Source organism: Sminthopsis crassicaudata, chromosome 6, assembly GCF_048593235.1.
Source record: "Sminthopsis crassicaudata isolate SCR6 chromosome 6, ASM4859323v1, whole genome shotgun sequence".
Classification (NCBI taxonomy): domain Eukaryota; kingdom Metazoa; phylum Chordata; class Mammalia; order Dasyuromorphia; family Dasyuridae; genus Sminthopsis; species Sminthopsis crassicaudata.
Genome location: NC_133622.1, coordinates 155,080,927 through 155,087,293, shown reverse-complemented (window position 1 = coordinate 155,087,293; position 6,367 = coordinate 155,080,927). Strand labels below are relative to the sequence as shown.

Sequence of the window (6,367 nt, the reverse complement as noted above, 5' to 3'; positions counted from 1 at the left end):
GCATTACCATGTAGACAAGAGAGGATCAATATAAAGCAGTAAGTTTCCATTTCAACAAAATATATAACACAATTTTTTTGAGATTTCTTTTTTTAAATTATTAATTTGTGGAATAAAATAGATGATTGTACATGGAAACTACAAATCTATTATACACAATTTGCTATTTCTTCCAAAATACAACAAAACTTTGTAAATTTTCCCCTTTTTCTTCTCTCCTCTCCCAAACGGCAACTGTTAGACACAAATAGGTAATCTTCTCTATCTTGCATATTATTTTCAAATCTGTCCAGTTTTTCATTGCTTCCTTGTAGGTTTCCTTTTCTCTGCTGTGCACTTTTTACTTTATTTTTCTCTTCTTTCCTCACTCTCTCAAATGCTACAATTAAACATGGATATATAACACAGATATCTATAAACATACACAGATACTAAACATATATACAATTCTATATTATGCTTATTCCCACTTGTCAACTGTTTCTCTGAAGGCAGATAGCATCTTGTTTCATGTCCAAATCTTTCGTTTTTTTTTAAGAGATCAACTAACAGTTTAATCACTTTCAGAGTGAACTACAAGTTCTCTGGGGCAGGAGACTTCCACCTGTTGCAGGAAAAGTAGAAATTTTATATACAAATCATAAATGAGAAGATCATTTTTAGGGCCTCCCATTTCCCATGACAAGCTGCAGTGTGCTGGACAATATGCATGTTCTTCAGTCCTGAAGTGATTGTTTCAAATCCTGAGGTTGTGACATGGTGCAATCTTTGCAATTAATTTCACTTAACATACACAGGAAGGCACTCTCAAGCTCTATTGTAAAACTGACGCCCGAGTGGGAGTCTGCTGAGAAAACGGTCCCTGAAAAACCTGGATTCTTAGTATATTAAACATCACAATTAGGGAAACCCTAATAATTTTCACAAGTGCATACTCTGGTGTTAGCTATGTAAACTTTCCCGGGGTCTGCTAGATGCCGAGGGAGAGCTTCTTTCGGGCCGTGTGGGTGTACGGGTGCCAGCGCCACTCCACATCTGCAGAGGCTTCATGCTCCAGTGTGCCCAGGCGGATCAGGTACACTTTCATCTCAAATCTGGGCCCCACCTCCGTCAGCTCCACCGTGCTCCGATCAGTTTTCCGATACACATGATGTCGAAAAGAAATGTAGTCATCCTGGTTGGCAAAGGTAACGACGCGGCGGCTGTCATCCTTGGGTACCGGAAAGAGGAATCGGAGGATACTGGAGACCCGCTGTCCGAGGAGCGAGGAGAATCCGCTGAAGATCAGGTGGGGCAAGGCCTCTGAGGCAGTGCCGAGGCCAGGGATGTCGTGCCGCATCACAACGTTGCACAGCGTGAAATACGCAGTAGGCCCAAAGGGCAGGTGGCTCACGATGAGGCCCGCCGGTGTTCCCCGGTGCTCGTGCACCAGCAGCAGATCCGTGACTGCGCGGGCTTTACACGCGCGGACCAGAGCACCCATTTCACACCGCCCTCGGTTCATTTTCTGAGCCCCGGGGAATATCAGCTTCAGTTCCTTGGCAAACATCTTGAGCCGAGAGCTAGGGTCCCGAGATGTAGTGATCATGACTCGGGGGTCTTCTACCCCTGCCCATCGGTATTCATCATCCTGGTGGTTCAAGACACCCTCACTTCCGACATCATCAAACTCCAACGCCCGCTGGAGCGTCAGCGCTTCCTGGCAGAGCTCGGGCGGGATCGGCTGATTGTCCTCCAGGGCCCTCTTAAGCCTCAGTTTCTTCTCCTCCAGAAGATGCTGCTTCTGTTCCTGGGCTTTGCGGTACAAGTACTCCCGCCGCAGGCGAGCCTCCCGTCGAAACATACCGGCGGCCAGCGACACTTCCAACTAGGCCGCGCTGGAGGACTGAGGAGCTTGGGAAACTGGCGGTTCTCCTCACGAGCTGGGGGCGTGGTCAGGAACGTGTGCTCCTCGATCATTGGCTCATTGGTCTGCGGGCCAATCCCCGCTCTTTTAGTGGGCGGGAGGCGGTTCTCCTTCACCTCTACGGGATCTGCTTCCTGCGCCCATTTCCGCTCTGAGCCGTTAGGAGGATGATGTCGGGAGAGAGGGGAGCGGCTGCGGGGGAGGGGAGAGGGTGAAGAAGAAAGGGGGGAGGGAGTAGGAATAAGTGGGAGGAGATGGGATTGGGGAGTGGGTGGGAGATGGGAGGGTATGGGAAGTGGGGTGGAGAGGCTTCTTAAACTGATTACTCTTTTTACTGAACTATCATTTGTAAAAGATATTTACTATTTTTTCCTTTTTATATTTATTTGCATGATCTGGGTGCACTGTATGGTCAATTTTTATAAAAGTTTTATGTGATATTGACAGAGATACTCTTTGGCATCCCACTAAAAAAGTACTGCAATTCTAGTTCAGCAAATTGGCTGTTAATTTTTGCTTATGTTCCATTTGTCTAAAACTTAGTGGCAATAAAGTTTTTTTTTTAATTGCATTACTGTGCCTTCTTGTAATAGTTTTTATTTTTCCTTTATGCATTTAAATACCAAGATATTTGGGGTATATAAATTTAATATGGACGTTCATTATTTTTGGTCTCTTTTAGCATAATGCAATTTATTTTCCCCTTTTTATGTTGAGAATTCTTGGTTTTGTTTTGTTTGATAGTATGAAACTTCTGCAGTTTTAGGATTCATCTTATATATAGTAAATTTTATTCCATCACCTTTTTTTGACTTTGTGTTATTAGTTTTTTGTTTAATAAAGAACAAGTTGTGGGCTTTTGTGTTTTTATTCAATCTGCCATTCTTTTTTTTTTTTTTCTTTTTCTTTTTCTGAGGCTGGGGTTAAGTGACTTGCCCAGAGTCACACAGCTAGAAAGTGTTAAGTGTCTGAGAACTGGGGTCCTCCTGAATTCAAGGCTGGTGCTCTGTCTACTGCGCCACCTAGCTGCCCCTGCCATTCTTTTTCTTATTGAATTGTTTAATACATTCCCATTGAATTTCAGGGGCAATTAGGTGGTGCAGTGGATAGAGTATCAGCCCTGAAGTCAGAAGGACCTGAGTTCAAATCTCATCTCAGACACTTAACGCTTCCTAGCTGTGTGACCCTGGGCAAGTCACTTAGCCCCAGCCTCAGGGAAAAAAAAAAAAAAAAGAAAGTTACAATTTAGGCTTGTATTTTCCATTATTATTATTTTTTTTAAATTTAAATTAGGAGTTTCTTTTGTTCCTCTTTATAAATGAAGAAGTATAATTCTAAGAAAATATAGTGATGATTTTGGAGGGCTTCTGTTCCGGCAATCTGATGCCCAAGTCCTCTGGCTTAATCCCTCCATCTCCCAACCTAAACATGCTATGGTCTTGACAGTTTGTCTGATTCAGTCCTATAGCTTCGCCTCAGGATAGTCCCACAGATCAAACTCCTGAGACTAGAGTGAATAGACCACTCCTCAGTTCATTTCTAACTGTCAGATAGATAATTTGTTGGACAGTGATAACACTCTTCCATCCTACCTATGAGCTGTAGAATTAGCATGCCAATGATAGAAAGCTGGATAAATGTGTCTCCTTGCTTCTGTTTCTCTGCTAATTTCTTTTGAAATTCAGTCTGCTTGTAATAGTGTAACAATAAGCTTTGCCCCTTGATTTGGAATGGATTCAAGCCTGCAAATTCTTTTAAGACACCTGGTGGCAAACTTTTGGGATCTCCTTTTCCAACCTCAACATAAAACAGTAATTTTCTTCAGTTATTTTTACTTTTACCTACCTTAAAACAGCACTATTTCTATGGGCTCTATTTCCCTCAATTCAACTCAATAGACATTTATTATGTCAAGCATTATTTTTTGGTGGGGAAATTCAAAGAAAGGCAAAATCAACCTGTAGTGTTCTTTTTATTGGGTTTCTGGAGGTCTTGGAAGCAGCTTTCTTTTCAGCAGATTAATCACCACAAGAATAGCCAGGTGTTACAAGTCCAAAGTCCAAATTCTTTATTGTCTTTTTGCCTGAGGCCTTCTGGAGTCTTGGTTTCAGTGGAGAAGTGCAGGAGGCCAGGCCAGCCACTTATGAGGAGTAAATTGTGGCTCTAAGCCGATGATCCATCTTCTCCTCATGGGTCTGATTAACCTCTCCCTTCCCCAGAGTAACCCAAGGGCAGGTTTGGTAGCAAATTCGCTACTCAAAGCTATATCAAAACAAAGTCTTTATTGATAGTAAAGGGATAGACAGGCATTTGGCCTCCAGGAAGGCCAAACTGTTTGGCAAGGGGACGCCAGTTGGCGGGCACAAGGGTGGTGTAGATCAAGTGCGAGGATTCCATTTTTTAGACCTTCCTTTTATATATAACGAGGGTCATAAAAACAACATTTGCACAGAGATGTTATCCAAGAGGTTCCCGAAATATTTGTAAATAAAACAGGAATTTCTCTTAATCATTGGTATCTCAAATTATCTCCTTTTACCCCTCCTCAGACAAAAATTTCCTGTTAATTATTTTTGTCTTGAACTATCTCTTTTTTCGATCTTATCACCAGGATGTTGATGAAGATAGAATGAATCTCTCTCCTTGGTTCTGAGAGCTTGAGCTCCCACCTCCAGTCTGCTGTCTTCTCTGTCTCTGACTCTGGCTGAGTTTGTAGCAAGCTTATATGTTCTCTTACCATTACATTATCATAGGTGTGAATCTTGTAGAACTGTTTTAAGTACTAAGTACAAATATTGCACTAGAGAACTATTAAGCACCATGCTAAACTAGATAACCATTGTCTTTATCAGTTCCATTGAATTAATACCTTGTAAGAATCCTTGTTTCAGAGTCCTGGCCCATAACACCAACCAACCAACCAACCAAAGATACTGCTTTCAAGGAGCTCAGTCTGTTGAGGCATGATAATGGGAATGGGGAAAGAAGGGAGGGACAACATACAAACAAACATAAACAAAATATATACAGGATACTTAGAAATATTTTGCAAAGACAAGCTCTAGTCTTGATAAGAATTAGGCAAAGCTTCTTACAGAAGAAGTAATTTTAGCATGGATCTGAAAAAAGGGGAAACTAGGAGACTGAAATATGAGGGAAAAAATTCTAAGTATGAAGGACAGCCAGTGAAAAACCATGGAAATGAGCGAGGGAGTGTTTCATATGAGAAAAAAAAGCTAGGAGGCCGGTGCCACTGGATCCCAGCAGACATTTTGGGAGTAAGGTATAAGACCAGAAGAGTAGGAAAGGGCCAGGTACAAAGAGCTAAATATAAATATATAAATATATAAATTCTCTTCACCTTCAAGTCACCTTCCATTTGTCACTTCTCTTTCTCTAGTTTTGTTTCCCTTATTAATTCCTTTTTTCTTCCTTTTATCTAGTTATCTAATTCTCTTCCTCCTTTTTTTTTTAAAAAAAACTTAAATATTCAGGCAAATTCTTCTCTTTCCCCTTCATCTTTTTTAGTTTGTCTCCCCATTTTCTTTGCCTTTTTAAAAGAAAATTTCCTTCCTTAGTCTTTTAATTCTTCTTCTTCTCTTCCTATCTTTTCTTAACATTTTTTTTAATTTATGGAACTCACATTCTTTGTTTGATTTCTCCTTACCACATGGAAATAAAGCTTCTAAGATAATTATTTTGAGTCCTTTCTTCTTAAAACTTTCCAAGTTATTGATTTTTAGATCTCCTAACTAGCATCTTTTGTTGAACTTTATTCTTAGAGATATCAATTCTTTCTTTTTCTTCTTCTTCTTTTTTTTTTTTTTTAACTGAGGCAATTGGAGTTAAGTGACTTGGCCAAGGTCACACAGCTAGGATGTGTTAAGTCTGAAGCCAACTTTGAACTCAGGTCCTACTGACTTCAGGGTTGGTGCTCTATCCACTGTGCTACTTAGCTGCCCTCAATATACCAATTCTTAAAGGAGATATAATAGACACAAATATAGTACCTCATGGTAGAAATTTTCTTGTTTTCCTGATTGTGTAGTAAATTAACATTCTCCTCCCCCAACTTCTCCATGTTTACTTTTTCCCATTTAACATGAAATTTCCTTTCTGATCTCATCCTTCTAGATGTCAGTTGCCCCAAGGATCTCTGATGCCCTTCTTCTTGAGGAATGATGCTGTCCATGGGGGCACAATTCTCTCAGAGATAGTGGTCCTTCTAAGCACTAAATCTTTGCAGATCATGCCCATTGTAAAGTTTCTCATTTCCCATTATCGAATTTCTCTCTTCACTCATGGGAGCATTCTTTAATGCACAAATACTTAATTGAGAGTTCCCTCTTTCTTTCCCTTCCTTTTGTCACATTCTGTAGATTCTCTTGCTTTTGTTCTCCTGTAGACTCTTCTGAGAAATAATAAGATAATTTTCTTTTTATTGTTTACCACTGACATTAT

The 6,367-nt window shown here is 40.5% G+C and overlaps 1 pseudogene; it reads right to left on the bottom strand.

The window, feature by feature from the left end:
• Window positions 1-320: 320 nt before the first annotated feature.
• On the bottom strand, window positions 321-2,744 carry LOC141548060 (U3 small nucleolar ribonucleoprotein IMP4 pseudogene; annotated as a pseudogene).
• Between the last annotated feature and the right edge of the window lie 3,623 nt (window positions 2,745-6,367).